The sequence below is a fragment of the Lissotriton vulgaris genome, chromosome 11, assembly GCF_964263255.1.
Source record: "Lissotriton vulgaris chromosome 11, aLisVul1.2, whole genome shotgun sequence".
NCBI classification, from domain to species: domain Eukaryota; kingdom Metazoa; phylum Chordata; class Amphibia; order Caudata; family Salamandridae; genus Lissotriton; species Lissotriton vulgaris.
In genome coordinates this window covers 918168671-918192158 of record NC_141699.1, presented here as the reverse complement: position 1 = coordinate 918192158, position 23488 = coordinate 918168671, and the positions used below count along the sequence as shown (strand labels likewise).

Here is a 23488-nt window from a genome sequence, read left to right as displayed (position 1 = left end):
CTAGTAGGTATAAAACAATCTGAGAAAAACTGGGGGGAATTGTGTGGGTGAGAAAGAAGCTGCTTCTGTTGGGAGGTTCTCCAGCTTGGATCAGGTGGAACCCCCAAGATTAATGACCCTGTGTTTTAACAATTTTAAATGTTTGGCTGTAGGTCACACCCCATATCCCCACAGACCTCGATCCACTGCACTCACCAGAGGAAACCCCTGACTGCTTATCAATCCGGGCAAGGGGAGTAGGTGAAATCAATCAATCAATCATGGGATTGTTAAGCTCGGCTACTCACCAGAGAGGGTCTCAAGGCTCTGGAGGGTGGCGTAGGTCCCGGATGTTCACGGCGATCCGTCAAAGAGCCAGGTCCTGAGGTCCTTCATGAACTTGGCGAGTGCTGGCGTCTGTTTGAGGTGGAGTGGGAGGGTGTTCCATGCCTTGGCCGCTAGAAAGGAGAAGGAGTGACCCCCTGATCTGGTCTTCTTTATCCAAGGCACAGTTGCAAGGGAGAGCTGGGCTGAGTGGAGGGATATTTGGGGTGCATTCAAAGAGAGGTGGTTGTTATAGAATGCAGGTCCAGTTTTGTGGAGAAGCTTGAAGGTGATTCTCTTCTCGATGAGGAGCCATTGCAGTGTCTACAAGTGTTGGGTGATGTGACAGCATCGCAATAGGTTGAGAACAAGTCTGGCAGGGGCGTTCTGGATGTTCTGGAGTTTGCAGTGAGGTTCTTGCATAGAGAGCGCTGTTGTAGTCAAGTCCGCTGATGTTGATGGGGTGTGCGACAGTGTTTTTGTTTTCGAAGAGGAACCATTTAAAGGTCTTTCATGGGAGTCAGAGGGTGTGGAAGCAGGATGATGAGACAGCATTGATTTGGCAGTTAATTTTGAGTGTGTAGTCCAGGATAATTCTAAGCTTGTGTGCGTGATCAGTGGGGGAGGGTAGGTTTCTGAGGGCGGGGGACCACCAGGTGTTGGTTAAGCCATCGGGGTGTGGGCCCATGATGAGTACTTCAGTTTTTACTGTGTTGAGTTGTAGGCAGCTGTTCTTCATCCACTTTGTGACTGCATTCATTCCCTCTTGAAAGGTGTGTTTGGAAGTGTTGAGTATGTTGGATAGGGATAGTTGGGTGTCATCTGCGTAGAACACAATGGTGAGTCTGTTGGATTTGATGATGGGGCGGGCGGACAATTTAGACGTTGAACAGGGTGGGGCTGATGGGGGAATCCTTGTGGAACTCCGCAGGTGGTCGGTGTTGGATCCGAGAGGAAGGGTGGGAGTCTGACCCGATACGTTCTGCCGGAGAGGAATGATCGGATCCAGTCAAGGCCCATGTTTTAAATCCCTGCGTCATGAAGTCTGCGGCTATGGTGCGGTGAGAGACAGTGCCAAAGGCTGCAGCGAGGCCCAGGAGGATGAGGGCCATGGTCTCCCCTAGGTCAAGGAGTGAGCGGATGTCAGCTGTTGTGGATAGGAGGGTGGTTTCTCTGCTGTGGTTTTTTTCTGAAGGCGAATTGGGAGGTGTTGAGGATGTTGTTTTCTTCAATGAAGGAGGCAAGCTGGCTGTTGAGAGCTTTTTCGTTGACCTTCGATGGAAACAGAAGTAGAGAGATTTTGAGGTCGGTGGGGTCTGCCAAGGGTTTCTTCAGGAGAGGGTTTATCTTGGCATGTTTCCAGTCATCGAGGAAGGAGGCGGTTGAAGGAGTGGTTGATGATTTGGCAGAGCTCGGGCAATGATGTTGGCGTCTCTGTGATAGATGGGTTGTGAGCAGAGGTCCGTGGGGGCGACAGAGTAGATTAGCTTCATGGTCTTCAGAGTGTCCTCAGTGGTCAGAGCAGTCCAAATGTCAAGTGTAGGTCGCGCGGTATAAGGAGCAGGAGGTGCAGGTTCTGCGTTTTGGTTGTCGTTTTTGTAGTTGTCATAGATTGTCTTGATTTTGTGGTGGAAGAAGGAACTGAGATTGTTGCAGAGGTCCTGGGAAGGGGGGATGTCTGTATTTTCACTGATGGGGTGAACAAATTCTTTGGCAATGCTGAATAGTTCCTTGCTGTTGTGTGAGTGGGTGGTGGTGCCGAGATGGTGGCCGTGACACTTGGTGGCCACTAAACCCTGGCTACGCAGAGAAACCTTGTCTGTGTCACTTTATTAACAGCCTTAACTGACAATATTAAAATGTGCTTCTAGTTGAAGATTTTTTTTAATTCTGAGAGTAGATATGTTGTATTTTTAAGAGAAAGTTTGGAATAATGTGCTTTGTTAAACTATTCTTCACGGCATCAAGGGCATGCATCCAATATTCATTTTATCTAAATTTCTGTTAAGCTCATCACTTTTTCCTTTTTTGTAAGCTCTTTTTCTTTGAAATTTGTATCATTAAATTTAGTTTAAAAAAGTGCATATTTTTCGGTTTCAATAACACTTTGAGTCTTGCCAGTAGACTAGGCCACATGTGGTAAGCAGTAAGCAGTTTACATGTTGAACATTTCTTAGATAATTCTAGTTTAGTCATGCCTCGAGTCAAGACCAAGGAGCCCTTCTGAGGTCATCACTTTTCAACACTTTTTCTAGAGCTCCCATGTTTTACATTTTACAGACCTACAATTGCATGTCATTCTTAAAATGAAACGCATTGGATATGCTAATGAGTCCAGGATTTCTGTCCCGTAGATATACATAATTAAAAAAAAAACACAATTTTAAAAAATTGAAATTCCCGAACCTAGAAAGCCATTCACACTTTTTGGACCTTTCAGCCCTTCTAAATAATTTTCAGCAAGTCAGGGCCATATGCCCTATAACTGCGTAGGACTGCTAGTGATGCATGCAAGAGGGATTCAGGAGTGGTCAAGGGCTTGATAAGTTAACTCCTTTGCCTACTGCATCACAATATCACCCTCATATAATTCTGCTGCGGAAGAATCACCTCACTACCTACAATTAATTGAATGACTTATAGCAAAAGCCATTCCCCACATTGTATTCTTTTTAAGTGGGTAGAGAAATGTATATTTTCTTTTTTATTAAATCGTTTTATTATTATTGCTCGTTCTTGACCCAAGGTGTTCTTTGAAAGGTGTAAGTGAGGTTATACTTACTTAGCTCTACAGATTGCTTCACTGTATTTAACTGAACAATACCTTTACGTTTTAAATGTCGTTTCACTGCGTATGAGGAAGTGAAGCAGTTTGGAATGTGAGCAAGCTCGATGCAGCAAAGAAGCTTTCATTTCATTGTCGCGTCGAGCGAGTGCCAACAACGTGAAACCTCCAGGTGAATTTCAGACATCGGTTCAGGCAAATAAACGCTTATACAGTAAGTGCGCATTTATGTCTCCACTTTTTCGATTTAATGTACCGTATTGTAGATAGCAAGGAGGAAAAACTATTTATTTGTAAAATAAAGTTTATCTTTATGAGGCTGCTGGGGCTCTGAGCCTTTTTTTTTGTTCGTGTCTAGTTTTCTTTTGAGATTGTTTCACAGTTCACGCTTCAATATGACGTTTCTTAAACTCGTCACCACGTCTTTACGTTAATTATCTATAAAAGATTTACAAAGTGACTATATAAACACACCTCAGGGATACGGAGGAAGTTGTAGAGACACTTGTAAGGAACTAGACACAGTTGGACAGATCCATCAATCCTTTGCACATGTGCAAAGTAACACAAAGTGACATAAACCAAGACAATAAATGTACTTTATAGCTCAAACTGTTTTTGAACAGGAAATTAGCCTTTAAAATAACACAAATAGTGGTTTGCCTTCCTTGTGGTACTTATTATCGAGTGGTACGTGGGCATTCCCATGCTACAACCCATGAATTGTGCCACAAAGTCCTATCTACTAAAAATAATACACATGATTTTGCACCAAAACATACCACCTCTTTGAGGCAGGCACAAACAAGAAGGAATGCTTTTATTTATTCTAACTTTTCTAAATATGTATGAATGCCACACTGTACAGCACTCCTAAAACGTGGGAAACTTTCTAAAGTTTGTCTTGGAGTAGTATTTTGTACTGGAAAAAACCTGTGCTAGACACCAGTGGTGGAAAGATGTGTATATGTCAGTTACAAGCCTGTTTGTACACCAGCATTGGGAAAGAGAGCAACAACGCCATATCTTTGTAGCTATGGCTCTTTGATGCTTTCTGTTTTGTAAATGTGCCCCAACATCTTTATGTACAGTTAAAGAGTTCTAAGCTACTTTAAAGACACAGATTTACACCAAATTTAACATCAAGCTAGATTTTGGTCCAGAAAGTGATTTGTTTGTGTTTTTTTATGTAAATCGATTTTGTAGTTACGGAGTCACCTCAATCAGGAGGTGGAGGGAGACAGTTTAAAACTCAGGCTCAGCCCCGAAACCTAAACAAGATTAAAAAACGGAAACCCTAGACCTGGATTGGGCTGCAAGTAATGTTTTTTAAAAAGCCACAAATTTGCAGACGACCTGCAGCAAAAAAGTTTTGAAAAAAGAAATGCAGGATTCTGTGCATTTTTTACACCCCTCTCCCCCCGGGAGGGCCCAGTGCCCAAGGAAACAACGCTTTTTTATTTTTTTGCAGCACGGTGGTGTGTGGAGAATCCTTAAGTCAGTTTCTGGTCTCGAGGTCCCCATCCCCGGGGCCCACATTTTTTTTAAAGGATGGGGCACATGCGTCCCCTTCCCAGGCCAGTTTTGGCCCTGTGGACTCCCTTCCCTCGTCCCAAACTATGTATTAAGGGGAGGGTCCCCTCCATAAGCTGCTTTGGTCCCCACAGGAAATAGCAAGTGGCCCCTCTCTTGAGGCTGTATTTAGCCTCACGGACCCCATACACCGGTGTCCAAAGTCTATTTTAAGGAGAGGGAGCCCTCTCTAAACTTTGAAAAGGCCTTGAGGACCCCATCCCCCAGGACAGCTAACTTTAGAAAAAGGAATGGGTGCCATACATCCTCCAAGGAATGTTTATTGGCCCCAGGGTCGGATCACTTGCGGTGTCCTAGAGAGCTCACCCCCAGGACACAGCCAGGGAAACTTGTGTTTGCTCCTGCTTGGCTAGAGGATTGTCAAAACTCCTGCCAAATGGGAGAAAACACAAAATCTGCTCCCAGCTTGCAGGAGCTTTGAAAATGGCTGGGTGGGAGCTTTGAAAATGCTCCCTCCAGGTGGAAGCATACACTTAATCTAGAAACAGATCAGGATATTCCTCCTGCACAGTGGGAGCAGCATAAGTATTTATTTTATACCGCTTGACTGGATGTTAAAGACTTTTCACATTAACCAAGACAATACATAGTTTATTTTAATGAACAGGGATGAGAGAAAAGGAGAAATGAAACACAGAAAAATAAATAGCTCATAAAAACAAGACAGAATGGAAAAATAGGTCATACTGTAAGACCACATATCAAATGAAGAGTAGAGACAGAGGTGCGAAACAAGACAGAACTCACTGCCTATACCTACTTTTGTGAACATAAAGATAGAATATGCTTTGAGCAATTCTATATTAAGCAACTGCTGCTCCCGAGGTATGAGTCTCTATTGAGATCATGTTGATCAAGAAATGTTATCAAGTCTGAGGGAGAGAAAAAAAGATTTCGAAATACTGCTTGTCCAAATACACATCTAGGATTGATCAAAAAGTCTGTATTTATATCCTGCATATTTCAGTCTCTTCATAGTTTGGAACCTTGAAGACACATTTTCAAAGTTTCCTTCGCAAAACCCTGGTAAATACAAAATCTGTTGCCGTCTATAATTAGCTTAGAATGTCTCTTGCTGCTTTTCTGATAAGAAGCAGATGATGATGGTTCAGAATTTTAAATATAATTTATCTGGGCTTGATTTGACATAGATTGAGGTGAGAACGGAAAGTACAACATCAATTTCAAATGTTTCTGGAAATGTAATGCTAATTGAGTTGAAGTAGATTCCAAATAGAGTCTAAGGTTCTGTCCTTCAATATTATCTGGAACATCACATATCTATAAATTATATTTTTAGATCTTGTTCTCCAGGTCTATTAAAGCTATGTTCATAGGAGATGTCTGGTTAACTAAAGGAGCCATAACTGAAATTTCTTTGGAATTGTGCTGTATTTTTATCTTGTTGTTGTATACTTTCATGGAGTGGGAGGCAATGTCTCTTTGGATAGGATTTACATCGGTGCAGATAGAGTGTGTATTGAAATGGATAGATTGAATTTCCTCCCAAAGTTTTGGTAGTGATACTTGATCGGTGTTTTACTTCAGTATTGACTTTTGTAGAAAGGATGTTCTTAGTACAGTACTTACTGATGCTGAATAAAGGTGCATAAGCAGTGTCAGACAGAGTGTAATCCAGATAGTCCGTAGTTACTATGGTATCAAATGGGATGAAATGAGGTAAATGGTGATTTAATTGTAATTAATGTGGTATAAGCAGCATTTAAAACAGTTATTTATTAAGAGATCACAGGGGAATCGGGTTATGGAGAGTCTTATAGTAACTCTATGAGAGAAATATTAATAGGTAAAAATAATTCCTGCAATACTATTATGCAGCTGGTATCCATTGTATTAGAATAGCTGGGGAAAAAGCCCTGTAAGGCATTAGGAAGCCAAAGAAAAGCAATCCCTTTAAGAGGGAGTCAGATGAAGAAATTGGTGTAACCAATGAAAGTCAAGTCGACAGACCACCCAGTTCAAATGAGGGGGCTACTTCTTAATTGGAGGAAAGCTTTCAGGAAAAAGTGTTACTACTCCCTAACAGGAAAAAGGCACACAAAAAATCTCACTGCATGAGCCTAGCGACTTCAGAAAGCAGTTGCTGAAAGAAGAGAGCAGGAAACTTGTCTCACATCATCATCAGAATGTTCATCAGTAAACAGATTTGTGCCTGAGACTACAGATAAGCAGCCATTTTGGTTAGCGCACTACTGACTCCTTTGTGAATCTATTAAAGATGATTATTGTCACGATTTACGAGTGCTGGCCTTTCTTTTTTTCAACTCCATGAAGAACAACTGCATGATTTTAACTGTGATACTGTTCTGGAGTCTCCACTTGTACATGTTATGTTATGTTATGATATACTTTATTTTTATAGCGCACGGCTACTCCAACGGAGTGTCCCGGCGCTTTGTTTTGGCAGCTCAGAAAAGAGAAACATAACAGAAGAAAGATTTTCCAGATAAACACAATAACATAACTAAAGAGTAAAAAGCCAGGTTTTCAAATTTTTCCTAAAGGACAGCAGATTCGAAATTCTTCGTAGAGCCAGTGGCAAGGTATTCCAAAGCTGGGGCGCCTTCACACTAAAGGAGCGCCCCCCCACACGGGCCTTCCTGACCCGGGGAACCACCGCAAGAGACAGAGACTCCGAACGAAGAGCTCTAGTTGGACGATAAAAGGCAAGCCTGCGCTGAAGGTATTTTGCTCCCGAGCTGAAGAGCGCCTTATGGGCCACCGTCAGGGCCTTAAAAGCTATCCGCTTTCGGATAGGCAGCCAGTGAAGTGACTATAGCAGGCCGGACACTCTGTCACGCCTGCGGAGGCCAAAAATGGCGCGCGCTGCCGAATTCTGCACAACTTGAAGCCACTGCACAAGATAATCTGGGAGAGCCAAGTAGAGAGCGTTGGCATAATCTATTCTTGAGCCAATCAGAGCTTGCACCGTGATCTTCCTATGCCCTTCAGTGAGCAAAGGGAGGAACTTTCGCAGCATCTTTAAGATTCCGAAACATGTGCCCGAGAGGCCCAGAATCTGAGATTTCATTGTCAGATTGTTATCAATCTTAACACCCAGGTTTTTTGCCACCTGGGATGCCTGAGCTGGAGGAAACATATCGTTCGGCCACCATGCCTGCCAATCCGGGTCTGAGGTACAGCCAAAGAACAGCACCTCCGACTTGTCGGAGTTGCATTTAAGGCTGTTCTGCCGAAACCAATTAAAGACCGCACCGATACAATCCCGAATGCTCTCTCCATCGAAGTCCTCCCCTTTCCTGCACGTGAAGAGAAGCTGGGTGTCATCGGCGTAGGAAACGATCTGGGCCCCAAAAGACTCCGCCAGTGCCGCCAGAGGGGTCATAAAGATGTTAAAAAGAGTCGGGCTCAACACAGAGCCCTGCGGAACTCCGACTCCCAAAGGCGGGATCTCAGCGGAGCTAGGGGGGACCCAGACCGTTTGTCGACGGCCCGCTAGAAAAGATGTGAACCAGCTGAACACCGTCCCCCTCAGACCGATGTTATAGAGTCTGACGAGGAGCCTCTCATGGGGGACGTGTCGAAAGCCGCCGACAGATCGAGCACGACAAGCATGGCTCTACCTCCAGAGTCCAGAACCTCCTTGATGGCCTCAGACACTTCTAAGAGCGCAGTCTCGGTGCTCACATTGGGCCGAAAGCCAGATTGTGAAGGGTGCAGCAAATTATTAGTCTCCAGAAAAGCGGAAAGTACGCTATGTACGTGCTTTTCCGTGATTTTAGCTAACGCTGGAAGAAGCGAGATAGGCCTATAATTAGCCAACACCTCGGAGTCAGAGCCCGGCTTTTTGAGGAGGTGGATCACCATGGCCTGCTTCCATGCCTGTGGAACCAACCCCTCCCTCAAGGAGCGGTTCAAGAGTGGATTGACCAGCGGGTTGACCACCTCCGCCATCCTTGCCAAAAATTTGGCTGGACAAGAGTCTAATGGTGACCCAGATTTAAGGTTGGTCAAAAATGCAAAAGTGGTGGCAGGGGAGATGGGCGGGAAGACACACAAAGCTGGATCCAATATAGGAGATGCAACTATCCCATCGCCACTGCTGAGCTGAACTTCCACTGGCCTCCCCTGAAAGGAATCCTGGATCAACCTGATCTTGTCTGTAAAAAATTTAGCGAGGTCACAGGCCCATGACTCAGAGGGAGCAATTTCAGAAGGGTTAGATCTAGGAGTTATGAACTCCCTCACAACAGTGAAAATCTCCTTACAGGAGTTAGAGGCTGCCTCAATCCCCCTAGATAAATAATCCTTTTTCTTGCGAAGAATATCACGATGATAGGACTTAATAGCAGTCCTGTACGCAAGTTTAGCCATCAGATCATACTGGAAACGCCAGGCCCTCTCCGCCACCTTACACTGGTGGCGGGAGGCAAGCAATGCATCCGTAAACCACGGAGCCGAGACTCGCTTAGAGGTGGCCCTCGACGCCAACACAGGGGCAAGGTCGTTCTGCCTATCAGTCAACCAGAACTGTAAGGAGTCTACGTCCTGCTCCAGATCACCTGAAAGGGGACACGGATGGTCCAGAAAGGCCTAAGCTAGCATCTCAGGAGTTACACGATGGAGTGCGCTGGAGACAGGTCCCTGCGTTCTAGAATCAATTTTGGACAGTTTCTCCCTGCCCCGTACGCAGAACCTGGCAAGCCTGTGGTCGGACCAGAGCACCGGGACTAGCTCTATGTCCTCGAGTGTGACCGTGGAAAAGACCTGATCCAGAGTGTTACCCTTGTCATGTGTGGGGCCAAAAAGAAAAGGCACCAGACCAAGGGGGGCCGTGATGTCAAATAGCTTATTCTCATCTGGATCCACGTCCTCATCCATATGGAAATCCACCCTCAACGCCAGGCCTGCCACAACTGCATGAAGATCCTCAAAGAAAGATCCCGTTGGACCAGGGGGTCTATATACCAGCAACCCTGTAAGGGCTTGATGGGAAGCCAGGGTGATGGAGAAAGCCAAAGACTCGGAGCCAATAATGGTTTCAGTCGGGATGATAAAGCAAGCAGCCTGCTTGTTCACAACATGAGCCACTCCCCTTCAGTCTATCATTACGAAAGATGTTATAGTCAGGTGGAATAGCTGCCAGGATGTCCGGATTAGATGAATCACCCAACCACGTATCTGTTAGCATTAAACAGAGTGGTTGTTCCGTAGCAAGGAGGTCCTAGATCTCCAAAGAGTGTTTGCCGACAGATCTGGTGTTAAGAAGTAGGCAGAGATGTTTCGTTCTAACCTCTTCTTTCTGTAATGAAAGAACCGGAGCATAGGTGGGTGTCCAGCCACAGCCCGGACATCGCCTCTTACCTCTACAACGGGCAGGAAAAACACTACAACAGGCGGCTGAGACCTTATGCAAGGAGCGAAGTTCCAGCGAAGAATAGTAAATCATCCTCCAAACAGCTGCGGAGGACCCAGAGAGAACTGATCCGGCCGCCACTCCGCCGCCTCCGGGACGCTGACGGGCGCAGACGGGCAGGACTCTGGCAAGACTCAGGCAAAGCGAGGGCGACCCCGCTACGCGATCCTGCTACGCTGTGAGGACAGGTTTAAATAGGGCCTTTTTGGTGAAGAAGATACTGCCCCACGAGGACGCTCAATATGGCGCTACCAAAGCGTCAGTGACCTTCCCAAGATGGCGCCCACGAAGTATGCGCTGCACAACCCCTCCAGCCCCAGAACCGGACCTGCTAAAGCAGCGGTGCAGAACAATTACAGTGCAGGTAAGGGGGCAATTCCCAATTAAAAGCAAGGGCTAAGTAAAACAAAACAAACCAAAATGCAAAAACGGGCGTTTTAAAAGCGAGCGCGCTGACCAAGTCGCGTTTAAGCAGAAGTGAATGCTATGCTGAGCTGCCCCACGGCAACGATCCCAAACAATGAACAGAACAGAGGACCGCCTTAAATAGGGCCTTTTTGGTGAAGAAGATACTGCCCCACGCAAACGCGCAATATGACGCTACCAAAGCGTCAGTGACCTTCCCAAGATGGCGCCCACGAAGTATGCGCTGCACAACCCCTCCAGCCCCAGAACCGGACCCGCTAAAGCAGCGGTGCAGAACAATTACAGTGCAGGTAAGGGGGCAATTCCCAATTAAAAGCAAGGGCTAAGTAAAACAAAACAAACCAAAATGCAAAAACGGGCGTTTTAAAAGCGAGCGCGCTGACCAAGTCCCGTTTAAGCAGGAGTGAATGCTATGCTGAGCTGCCCCACGGCAACGATCTTCTCTCTAAGAGGTTTGGTGAGTTTATCCTTTATACAATCAGGTGTTCTGGCGGAGTCCCAGATTCTGGAAATATTCGAATAATAGTGTATTCCAAAGATATTTCTTAATATACTCCATATTCAGAGGCTTGATTTTAGTATCTTTAGCTTGAATTTTTGATGTACGTTGGGTTTCTAAACCACTGCAGAACTCATCCAGGACATGCTCTTCAAGCATCGGTGAAAAAAGATAGGGGCTAAATTTGGCATACAAACGTTCTTAAACTGAAAGGCATATATCTGGAAATAAGATAGTGCTAAACTACCTTTTATTAGTTTGTTCCTATGCTTTTTCCATGAGCATCTAGGTAATTTGCCCCCCCAAATAAAGGAACTAATTTCCCCTTGAAGTCTCTTAACCACTCTCTTAGGTAAAATCATGATATACAACTAAAACTAAGCAAGAAGGTTAGTTTGGTGAGAATCATCAATTTTATTCAGTTTGATCTTCCATATATCTTTAATGGGAGGTTCCATTACTTCCATATCCATATTTCAATATCCTTAACTACCCTTGTTGTGTTTGTCGTGGTTATATCTTTTAGGCTCTTGGTTATTATGACCAAAAAATATCAAATTTAGTGATTTAATGTATTTGTATAGCAACCTTTAGACCATGACATAATCTCGGTTTTGTCCTTGTTGATGTGATATCCTGAGTGTGTGCTGACCAAACTTTTCAGCTAGGACTTGCAGCCTGGGATCTTGAGGTGTGGGTTTGCAGAATATACAAGGGCATTGTCTACAAAGAGAACAAGCTTCACTGTAAGTGACTGCATTGTAAAGGGGAGGATTATTGGATATGAGTGAAAATCATTTAAGCTAATCTATGACACAATAAAACCCGCCCCTTTAATACACAATCATCTTTCTACATTACATACAATATACTGGTTCTAAAATATCAAAGTGTCTGAAGTGTGGTTTATCCGAAGTGGATGGCAAGAATTGCTTTTTTTTTCTTTTCTCCCCATTTGCCTCATTTCCACCCTTCTTCTAAAGATGCCAATCCAGGGTTTTCAAACCTCATATGCTGGAAAAGGGGTAAAAAGGTGTAGGTTCCCAAAACAACACCCATGAAATTTTACTGAGAAACCTCCTCCTTCATTTGACCGCAGACCCTTCCCCATGTCCTTCTGCTCACACAGAAAAGACTAAATCCAGCTGAGGCAGGTGAAGGCTTAATCGTTAAATCGTATTCAAGTTATTCCATTCATAAACCACACCAGGACACAAAGGGAGTCCAAAATTCATAATTCTTTTTTTCCCTGATCCAAAATATCCAACTTAGCAATATAACTCTTAGATTTCAGCCAACCATACATTGTTGGGGGAACCAGAGATACCTATAGTTTACAGATCTCCCGGCGCGCTAGGAGCACAGCATAGAATACCAACTTTGCGTTGTCCTTATTGACAGAACAATGCTGTTCCAATCCTTCAAATATAACCAATGCAGGGCTTACCTTAATCTGCAGATTTAAAACACTGGACAGGCAATTACTCACGGCCTCCCAAAAGAGCTGAATCTTCGGGCAGTATAAAAACATGTGTAAATCATCTTCATTCAGACTGCCGCATTTAAGACATGGAAGGGTAAGAGTACCTTCAAGGGATTTTCTTAGAGTCAGTTGGAGCTTAAAGCTTGTGATGCTAGTTAGTGACCAACCACAATTTAGACCAAAAGTGCAGAAGTGCAACAACAATAATTCATATACTTTAAAGCAGTCACAGTAAGTGAACAGAGAAAGAATAGCAGAGGTGCAGGTTGTATATGGAAAATCGTATTTAATACTCTAAAAAATGTTTAAAAACAGGGTACAAAATCAATGTCTACAATGTTACAAGAAATAAATGATGGACAATCAAATGAACACTTCTTTGGAACAATTGTTAGCGCTTTCCTGCCTAATTACAAATAATCAATTAATCCAGGTAGGAAAAGCGTGAGTCGACGTTTCGGTCTCCTATATGTTCATTGTTGAGACCATCTTCAGGACAAAGGACAATATCTGAAGACCCTGGAATTGCTATGATCCTTCCCGAAAAACGTATTTATTTACGTACAATATATATTCAGCGTTGGCAGACTCAGTGTTCGACCTGCTGCGTGAGGTTGTATCCAAAAACGGCTGCATGCATTCACGTCACGTCGCCCTGACGTGAATGCATGCAGCCGTTTTTTGCTCTTTGGAAGACTTCATACTAAGAAAAACTACTTTCAATTTATCTAAATGTTTATTTTGACGACATGATCTAAAAGAGAAAACTATTGGCCTTAATTTCAGCTAAACCGGTGGGCATCTAGTGGATACAACCTCACGCAGCAGGTCGAACACCAAGTCTGCCAACGCTGAATATATCTCGTACGTAAATCAATACGTTGTTTGCCCTCAAAAAGAATAAAAACCTTGGTCAACAATTAATAAGAGCAGACTTAGGCACATCAAAAGTAAAAAGTGATCTCCGCACTATATGGAACTTAAATCCATTACAGGAACATCACAAATGTGGAACTTGCGTTGCATGTGCAAGTACCATCGAAGGCACGACATTTGAACACAAAATGAAGCCACAAAGAATTCACTAATTGCAAAAGCAAAAACATTGTCTATGTAATAATTTTTCCATGTGACAAAATTTACATTGGTAAAACAAATCAACAAATTTCACAGAGATTGGCACAACACCGTTCCAGAATAAAACAAAGAGTATTAAATGCACCAACGGTGCAACACTTCCTTGACCAGAACCACACAGAAAGAGATCTAAGGTGGTCGGTTCTCTCTGTAATAAAAGCCCCATTAAGGGGAGGCAATGTGGAAACCCTTTTACTCAGAAGAGAAGCGTATCTAATTATGAAGTTTGACTGCGTGACCACAGGACTCAATGAACAATTTGAAGCCTGAAAGTACAGCTGCATCCTCTGTACAAGACTCAATAACCAACGTCATTCAGGACTACATTTCCCAGAACCTCTAAACCACATGTCACGAGTAAAAGTAAAGAAGTCATGTGACCAGCACCACTTAACACATCGTCCAACACGGGAGCAGGCAGAAAATCACGGAGCCACAAAAGATTTCTAAAGGTAAGAAACGAAACAAGGGGACAAAACAAACACCTTTGCCAAACATCCCCCTAAAATCAATCCCTCTCGTTTTTGCAGCAAACACGACAAACACCTAGTTGAAAGAATACAGACGCCGTCAGAATCACGAGAGCAGCGGCCAGCCTGTGGGCTGAAACCCAAAGTAAGTAATTAGCTCAAAGGGTGAATCGAGCAAACAAATCCCGTAAAGGTTGAAATGCTCGAATTACAGAAATCTTTATACTTTGTCATTTACATAGACTGCCGCCGCCGCTTCAACAACACCTTATTAAAGAGTATAAAAAAAGACTCCGAATCACGGCCACCACAACATGAAAAATAGGTAAATGGAAGTCCTGACGTTTTTATCCCTAATAGAACAATAGTGACATCATACATGTTGTACACATATGGAAATTAGACATAAAAATTGCCCTTTACCTCTGCAGAACGAGTTGTCAGTCAGAAGTCGCGATCAAGACAGACTCAGACTCCTTTTCCCGCAAAGGTAATAGCGAGCGTAACTGACTTAAGGCACTTTCCCAGCACAAGAGAGAGGTTCCTTTTTTCAAACGTGTCCCATATTGTTTTTACATAGGTACCCACTAACAAAAGCCCTGAAGAAGAGCCTGACGATCAAGACACAGGCTTGGAAACGCGTCGGCTTACCTTTGTTCACTCCAGTAGACGAATCGTTTTAGCTCAAAGGGGGTTATACACTAACTTACTCTTTCAGTCAACAGAATAATTTTTGTAAACTCTGCCCTTGCGATACCAGACCTTAAATATACTAAAGAAACTTGAGGAAGGGCTGGTGCTGAAATCCGTTAGTCGGGTACAGTCTACACCTCGTTTCATGTTAAATGTAAATTGTACAGCATAAATGTCTATGTATAGTTGTATCACAATTGTTTGTTTTTGGTGTTAAATGTAAAAATTTGTATATAACGAATACCATGTTATGTATGACAAAGCAAGTCCTCAGACTACTATAAATATTTATTCAAGTGAAGCAACTTGTATTTTCAAAGAAATAATCAAAACACCCATTGATTAAACACAATAGGGTGGAAAAATCTCCCCAAAATAAAACAATAGGCAGAACCAAAAAGCAACTGGGTTCCCTTTTGTTTTCTCTAATATCAATTATGGAACCACGATCAAATCAAAGGGCCATGGGAGAGCCGGCGTCTTCCCTAGAGTAACGGGCACGTCTGCACAGCACGTCAGATCCGCGGTGCGTGTGACGTCCCGAAATAGAAAAAATACTTTGCGCTGGGTAATTGAATACCGAATGTGAAGGGATATCCAATGTGTTCCAAAAGGTAACGGGCACGTCTGCATCACACGTAAGATCACGTGGTGCATGTGACTCCCCTCAATGGAAAAAATACTTAGCGCGGATGTGATTGAATCTCGAATGTAAAGGGCTATTCGATTAACATCATAATGAATGATATAATCGCAGAAAATGAACCAAGGCATAAATTGGCTAACATGAAACTGTGACAATTAAACCCAAAACATTTTTGAAACAGAAAAACGATAAGGTATGGAATACTCTTAATGAATATATTATAAACTCAGTACCCAGACAATATATACAGAAATACATAGGTAAGGCAACCTGAAGCCTAAGGTAACATAAATACTATTCAAGGACTTACATCCATGTACAGTTACATCAGATTACAGTTAACAAATTGATGTACAGACTTACAACAAACCATTAGATAGGAAAAAAGATGATTATTATGTTAAACATCACAATAGTTGGGTTAACATACTACTAAAAACCTTTGACATTTCTTCATTGATGAAACATGGAGACGGAAATATCCATCAATCATCCAGTCAATATATTCAATATTCGTAGATAGTGAAATTAACCATTATAGATGGATGCCATTTGTCTAGCAACCTCTTCATGCTCATTCAGTCCCCTATTGACAGTATTGAAAAAATGCATCCATCTACATTCTCGGGTACTCATTATGTTCATAATGTTACCTCATTGTGAATTCTGTGTCACTTTCTCGATTATCCACCACTTAAGGCTTTCGGGTTGGTGGTTGAACCTAGAGAAGTGGTCCACCAAAGCTGCCCCCTGTACCTTACAACGTACTCTGCTGCAATGCTGCAGGATACATGTTTTTGCCTTCTGCGTGGTTTGACCTATATACATGAACCCACAGGGGCAGAGAAAGGCATAGATCACCCCCATGGTATTACAGTTGGTGTGGTGTCGTAGGGTATGGGTGTAGTTATTATATGTGCATTGTTTTGTCTCCATAGCCATAGAACATGCCTTGCAGGCCCCACATTTGTAATGCCCTACCAAGGGCGGAAGGTTCCAAAGAGATGTTTGATTGTCAATATTTTTCTTTTGTAGTAGAGAATGTACCACATAATCTCTTACACTCCTAGCCTTCCGGAAAGGCATGCATTGGTGGATCTCGTAGCCCAGGGCAAGATACAGGCCCCTGCACACTTTACTGTGCAGGAGGCCCCCATCCCTTCTGGGTGGCCCACATTTACCAGATGGCCAATGAATAGCTGTATCATTCGTGAGACTCTGGCCTGTTAGCATATTCTGCAGGGGAGTAGTCTCCATTTTATATTATGTCACTAGGAGATATCAGCGGTAAGCAGACTGCTTAGGTTTTTTTCTGCTTTCTTTTATTTAACCATGAACTTTTATAATAGGGCAATGATTGGAAGGGGTCACCAGCGTTGTGTTCCTGGTTAAGAAAGTTAGGCCCTTCAACCCCAAATCATTTCTCCATAGACACATCAGACCTTTAAGTACGGTTTGGACTGAATGTTACCATTCTGGTGGGTGATGATATACCGTTTTAAAACTGCTTTATTGTTTGAAAAATGGCAGGTGGTAACTATGGAGAATAGCTCATTGAAGTATTAGTAACTTCACAGTGTACCAAAATTTGCTGTACTTTCCTATGTGATCGAAAGAGATGAGTAATCTTGTACACTTATTTACTGTAAAATGTTTCTAGAATGTTGGTTGTGGCATGTTTTGTAGGGTGCGCCAACACACACACCCTTGTGCCATGGTGCAAGGTTGCCTGAACTGCAGGGATGATTGTTGTTGTGCAGGACGGAACAATTTACTGCACAAAAACAATCTTTAATGGCGTTTTGCTCCTTCTATGTGTCCATTTCCAGGTTGCCGACACTTTGTAAATCTGGGAATGTGTCAGGTTTCTTGGATGTTGCATAGGAACACCCATAGCAATGTCCATGAAATGCCCCTTTTACACAGTGTAATGTGTGAACGGGGCCCATAGTCACAAGATCATTAAAAGTCATGTAGGGTGAATTTACATGGCCTTGTCAATATGGGCAGTCACACTGCGCCATTGGTGCGTCTAAAAAAGTGACACTCTGGCGGCGCAATGGCTTGTAAATGAGACCCTTAATATTTGGAAAATGACACATGGTAATTATGTTGAATAGCTACTTTAAGTTTTTTTCAACTTCACAGTGTACCAAAAAGTGTTGCACTTTCCTATGTGGTCGAAAGAGATGAGTAATCTTGTACACTTATTTACTGTAAAATGTTTCTAGAATGCGGGTGGGAGCATGTTAAAAACACAACACTGTCATTGTTCTAAGGTAGGCCATGTATTTTTCCATTCCTGTTTTGCAACATTTTTTCAACATGAAATAAACTTTCTGTACGGGAAAACCCAACAGCAACTGTGTTGATGTTCACTCTTGCTGAATAGTTTTTTGAAACGTCTCTAATACGTCACAGAAAAATTCCAGCTAGCAGCTATTTTTAACTATTAGACACTTTCATGGTGTACCAATGTTTTTTAGCTCGTTAACCTGAAGTCAATGGTCAGAATCTCTTGGTTGACACTTGCGCCAACCATCGGGCTGCCAGTGTAAATATCATAATTAGAGGAGTACTGAACTGCAGCTCCCATTACACCTTGGGGCATAAAGAGTAATGTCCCCTGACATACTGTGCATGTCCAATGTGTACTTGTCAGCACCCAGTGTTAGGCACCGCCTCCTTCTGCTTATTTATCTGTGCAGAGATGGCAGAAGCAAAGTATGCTGGTCAAGGATTCTTACTTTCTACTAAAGTTACTGTCACATGTCATTTATAATATTTCTCTCCAGGTAGGCTTCAATACACCTCTTTGAGATTTCAGTAGTTTATTTACAATAGTGTAGTAAGACATAAATCTTTTAAACAACAGTGATACTGGCATAACACGATATTTTTCAAATAGCTTTTTTTATTCATCAAACTTGTGATATATGTAACAAGTGAAAGTTGTCATCCTACATAACAGCTCTTTGGCTAATATTTTGCTTGTTGCAGTATACCTAAACAACAAAGGAAGAAGAATTTTTGGATGTAAAAATAGATTTACAGGACTGTGCATTCACAAACTGGTATGGTGACATTTTACATTCATACAAGAAAAACAGTTCCCAGTATCTCATACTGCCCTCACATTTAGGGCTACCAAGGAAGATGATGTTCAATTCTAAATTTCTAGGCCTCTAAACAGAATTTCAGTTCAGGCAATTTATCAAGGTGAGGAAAACACTAAATTTTCTTCCAAATAGAGAAAGGTTATAGCATTTGATTCTTTATTTTCTAGGTATTTATTTTTCTTTAATATATGTTTTATTGAAAGAATTAATAAATTACACAGTCAGTCAATAAATGCTAAAAAGAAACACAAAAGAAGCAATTGCATCATTATAATCACTTTAGAAATTTGATTTACAAGCTAAAAAAAAAAATAAGATTGCCATAAATCCATACTTCTGCATTGCACATATTACCTATAGGAAATCTTAGCCAAATGCTTTTCAAAGTTTTAAGAATTTCCTGTAGGAGCCTGATCTTAGCACATAATTTGCACCGTCAATGTTCACATTTTGGAGCTTCTTTAGCATACCATTTATGAAGATTTATTGACCTTGATTTTATTTATTTATTTATTTTTTTAAAATTTGTTTTTATTGCAGAATTAGAAACCATTGCATACAATAAATCAACCAGCACACTCATGGTGTCCCCCCGCATAGTTCGAATAACATAGTGTATACACAGCCATTCTGCCCGTATCCCGGGGGCCGGGCGGCATAATGTTCCAAATTGCCAGAAGACATCACAGTGAGCATCCCTGAGGGACAATGGTCGAAATCTTTTCATGTATCTGCATTTTACCCCCCCAACCCTTAACTCAACCCCAACACGTCCATCCTAAGCTAACAGCCGGTCTCATGGCGATACTGCAATCCGCCCCCCAGACCCTGTGAGGACCCTGTTATAACAGTGCCACATGCCCCTGCCCTGCTCCGCTATCTGTTCATGCTCTACCAACCGTAAGGCAGTCACAGGCCCGGTAGTGCCTCCGCCCCCAACCTGCATCCCGGTGTCCAACCCACCCCTCAACAGCCCCAGAACAACACCCATGCCCTCCCCCCCAGCAACCGCTGCTGATGTGTGCCGTGCCCCTGACTCCGGTATGGGTCCCGCTACAGATCTACTTATACCTCCACATTCATAAGCCTCGCAGTGTCCTCATGCCCCATCCATTCAATCCTCATCGTCCACCAAGGAGTCACGCAGAGCCTGCACTATCAACTCCCACGCCCGCGCTGATTCCAGGCTCTTTTTGTTGTCAAGCTTGACTGCTTGTCTCATACGGAGCACACTATCACATTCAGACCACCTCAGCAATACATTCGTCCACCTCCTCACCGACGGCCCCTCCCTAGACTCCCAGTGCCAGGTGATCTCCCTCTGCGCCAGTATCAGCCCCAGGTCAATAAATTTGCTTGTCACCTTGGTGTTTTTTGTGTGTGGGAACCAGAGCAACAAGCGCGCCGCCATATCAAACTCCACCTCCCTGTCGGTCACTGCATTGAGGAGTCCCCCAACCTCCTCCCAGTAGTCCTCCAGTTTCGGGCAGCCCCATAACAGATGATCCAGATCCGCCTCCAACGCCATGCACCTCGGACACCGCGCCTCCTGTACCTGAAAGTATCGTTTGATCTTCTCCGGCGTCAAGTAGGCCTTATGCAAAACATAAAAATGCACCTGCTGAAAGCGCGCGTTCCTCGTGCCATTCCACGTACGCTTAAGGATATGACCCCACGCCGAATCCGGAATGGACCTGCCTATGCTCACCTCCCATTTCGCGTTCAGGCCCAGGAGCGGCTCCAACCCCTCAGGCAACATCCTATTATGGAGGCAGGTCACCGCTTTAAAGGTGCCGGCGGCCATCACTACATACTGGCAAGCCATAGTCGTGCCCGGTTCAATGAGCCCCTCTCGCCAATGCTTTTGCATGGCCGCCACCACAGCCGCGTGCAAGAGGAAGCTCCCCTCCGGCAGCCCAAACTGTTCCTGTAGCATTTGGAAGGGCGGTCAGATCAGGCTATTGATCAATCTAAACGCAAACTTTACAGACCACAGTTCATGGAGTTAACACAAGATTCGACTACCACAACCGATTTGGGTGATAAAGAAAGCCCTCACACACTGACCTAGTCAGTGTCATGCTTCATCATCGGGCCCCACCGACAGAGGCCGAATGCCTCTGTGGTGTGCTACGACGCCAGAAAAACTGCGGTATGCCACGGTAATATACCACCCTTATGGCTGAAACATGTTGACTAAAAAAAAAAAATTGAGTATATTCTGTATTTTACCAACCTTAAACCTTGGCATGTAAATACAGACACATAATACTCCTTACTTTGTGCCTCAGGGATCATTTATTAAATATATTTTTTTCGATACCCTTTTTCAGGCACTTTTAAACCTTTCACTGTAAACAAGAGCACGCCCTCCAAAACACAAAACCTGCTCCGCAGTTTTTCTGGCGTCGTAGCACACCACAGAGGCATTCGGCCTCTGTCGGTGGGGCCCGATGATGAAGCATGACACTGACTAGGTCAGTGTGTGAGGGCTTTCTTTATCACCCAAATCGGTTGTGGTAGTCGAATCTTGTGTTAACTCCATGAACTGTGGTCTGTAAAGTTTGCGTTTAGATTGATCAATAGCCTGATCTGACCTCTCTTTTCTTGTTTTTGCATAATTAACCGGGGACTAAGAGAGTGTCCTCATTCTCCCTACCTCTCCTTTTGTTGTTGAAAATGAGCATTTGGAAGGGCACCAACGTTCCATCAATGTACAAGTCCCCCATCTCCTCCCACTCCAATAATGGGGACCAGTCGCCCCCATGCGGCAGCGCAGTCAGCATGCCTATCGGTATCTCCGGGGCATACGGCCGGGTCGCCTTCGCCCTCCTCAGACTTCTCTGCCAGCATAACCTGAGCGTCCGCTCCTCCATAGTAAGACCCCGTAACTCCAGTTTCTGCTGCATAATGATATAGGCCAGGACATGGCGCTGAATCCCCTGCTCTCGGTCGCGGTCCGGCCCTCTATACACACTAGCCACATGCTGTGTGAGAACCTGAAGCTGCGCGGCCAAATAATACAACTCAAAGTCCGGGACGGCCATCCCCCCCTCAAGCTTAGGGCGGAGCAACGTGTTCAGTGCCACTCTACGGCGGCCGTGCCCCCAAAGGAAGTCAATGACCATCGTCCGCAGATCCCTGAAGACCCTCTGGGGAATCCAAATGGGCAGCGTGCAAAAATAGTACAAGAGCCGCGGAAGCGCCACCATCTTCAGCAGAGCCACCCTACCCAACACCGACAGGGGGAGGGACGCCCAGAAAGACATGCAACCTCTCAGCGCCCGTACGCACCGCCCAATATTGTCCTCTAATAAGTCCACAACCTCGTGGTAGATACGGACTCCCAGATAAGTGAAGCAAGATGGCTCCCAGACCACCCCTATATCACGGGCGGGGCAGGGCGTGGTCGCTCTAAGCGGGAAGACACACGTCTTCGTCCAGTTAACCCTGAGGCCCGACAACCGACCAAACTCAGACAACATCTCCATTGCCCCTTCCAGAGCCCGTTCCGTATCCTCCATGTACAGTAGCAGATCGTCCGCGTACAATGATATGTAGTGCAACTGCCCACCTCTTGCAATCCCTGCGTACATGTCTCCCGACCTGGCTCGTACCGCCAGTGGTTCCATCGCCAGTGCAAACAGAAGAGGGGAAAGGGAGCACCCCTGTCTCGTCCCCCTACCAACAGGATAAGCCGCTGACACCAGATTGCCCAGTCGTACTCGCGCCGTCGCCGAGGAATACAACACCTTCGTCCATCTGCGAAACCCTTCACCAATGCCGAACCTCACTAGGACTTCATCCAGATAGACCCATTCCAAACTATAAAAAGCTTTCTCAATGTCCACAGACAACACCGCCTGGGTACCGTCCGTATCTGCTGTGCCATCCAGTATCCCTATCAGACGGCGAATATTTAATGCCGTACTCCTCGTGGGGATAAACCCCGCTTGGTCCCTGTGCACCAAGCCGGTCATATGCGGGGCCAACCTGGTGGCCAAGATCCGGCTCAGTATCTTATAGTCCACCGGCAGCATGGACAGTGGCCTGTAAGACCTCACATCAGCCGCCTGCCGGGTTTTAGCAACGGCACTATCAATGCCTCCCTCATCGATCCGGGCAGACCCCCCAACCTATGAGCCTCCTCATACACCACCAGCAGTCTGGGCGCCAAGCTATCAGCATACTTCTGGTAAAATTCTATTGGCAGGCCATCCACCCCGGGTGTTTTATTCCTCGCCATATGTTTAATGGCCGCCCTAATCTCGGCCAGCGTAACAGGTCCACCTAAGTCTTTTGCATTGTCGTCATCAAGCGCCGGAAGCTGCACTGACTCCAGAGATTCCGCTATTTCGCATGGCTCCACTCCTAACTGACTCTCGTACAACTCAGCGTAGTAGGCCCTGTACCGCCATTTGGGAGTAGACCGTCTCCCCCAGATCATTTCTGATGCTCAAGACTGGGCAGCCTCTGAGTTCAGGATTAGCAAATCTAGCCAGTAACGTGCCCACCTTATCCCTCTCAGCATGCGCTCTAATGGCATATTGTCTGTAGTCATAGCTCCGTAGCTGTTCCGTTTCGGTGGCCACCACCTCCTTAGCTTCCAGCAGCCGGGTCTGTAGATCCGGTCGGTCCGGCCTACGCCGCTCCAAATCCCTCACTTTCTCCTCCGCACTGGCAAGCGCATTCAACACAGACAGTCGAGCATTCGCGAACCTCCCCAAGCATACTCCTCTCACCACCACTTTCATCGCGTCCCATTCAGTGGACCTACAAGAAGCTGTCCCCTCATTCTCACCAAAATACTGATCTATGCCCCGTTGGACTGCGTCACTAAACACCGAGTCCTCCAGGGTGTCGGGCTGGAGCCGCCATGTTGGAATCGCGGAGCGCGCTCTCTGCCATTGGACATGCACCAGCAAAGGATTATGAT

The 23488-nt window shown here is 44.6% G+C and overlaps 1 protein-coding gene across 1 annotated transcript in view; it reads left to right on the top strand.

Moving 5' to 3' along the window:
- Positions 1–3232: 3232 nt before the first annotated feature.
- The window catches only part of LOC147683687 (phospholipid scramblase 1-like), a 604007-nt gene continuing 583751 nt past the window's right edge, over positions 3233–23488 (top strand). The window contains exon 1 of the mRNA XM_086944890.1: positions 3233–3302. The gene's annotated coding sequence lies outside the window, so the exon portion shown is untranslated. The remainder of the gene's footprint in view (positions 3303–23488) is intronic.